Raw genomic sequence first — 1,113 nt, 5'->3', positions numbered from 1 at the left:
AATTCAGAATAATGATAGTAAAGATGATCCAAAATCTTGGAAATAGAATAGAGAAAATACAAGAAACATTTAACAAGGACCTAGAAGAACTAAAGAGGAAACAAGCAATGATGAACAACACAATAAATGAAATTAAAAATACTCTAGACGGGATTAATACCATAATAACTGAGGCAGAAAAACAGATAAGTGACCTGGAAGATAAAATAGTGGAAATAACTACTGCAGAGCAGAATAAACAAAAAAGAGTGAAAAGAACTGAAAACAGTCTCAGAGACCTCTGGAACATTAAATGCACCAACATTCGAATTATAGGGGTCCAGGAGAAGAAGAGAAAAAGAAAGGGACTGAGAAAATAATTGAAGAGGTTATAGTTGAAAACTTCCCTAATATGGGAAAAGAAATAGTTAATCAAGTCCAGGAAGCACAGAGAGTCCCATACAGGATAAATCCAAGGAGAAACACGCCATGACATGTATTAATCAAACTGTCAAAAAGTAAATACAAAGAAAACATGTTTAAAGCAGTAAGGGAAAAACAACAAATAACACACAAAGGAATCCCCATAATGTTAACAGCTGATCTTTCAGGAGAAACTCTGAAAGCCAGAAGGGACTGGCAGGACATATTTAAAGTGATGAGGAAAAACCTACAAACAAGATTACTCTACCCAGCAAGGATCTCATTTAGATTTGATGGAGAAATTAAAATCTTTACAGACAACCAAATCTGAGAGAGTTCAGCACCACCAAAGCAGCTTTACAACAAATGTTAAGGTACTTCTCTAGGCAGGAAACACAAGAGAAGGAAAAGACCTACAATAACAAACCAAAAACAATTAAGAAAATGGGAATATAAATATACATATCAATAATTACCTTAAATGTAAATGGATTAAATGCTCCCACCAAAAGACACAGACTGGCTGAATGGATACAAGACCCATATATATGCTGTCTATAAGAGACCCACTTCAGACCTAGAGACACATACCAACTGAAAGTGAGGGGATGGAAAAAGATATTACATGAAAATGGAAATCAGAAGAAAGCTGGAGTAGCAGTTCTCATATCAGACAAAATAGACTTTAAAATAAAGACTATTACAAGAGAC

The sequence above is a fragment of the Phocoena sinus genome, chromosome 13 (assembly GCF_008692025.1).
Source record: "Phocoena sinus isolate mPhoSin1 chromosome 13, mPhoSin1.pri, whole genome shotgun sequence".
Lineage (NCBI taxonomy): Eukaryota > Metazoa > Chordata > Mammalia > Artiodactyla > Phocoenidae > Phocoena > Phocoena sinus.
This window is presented reverse-complemented; position numbering follows the sequence as displayed.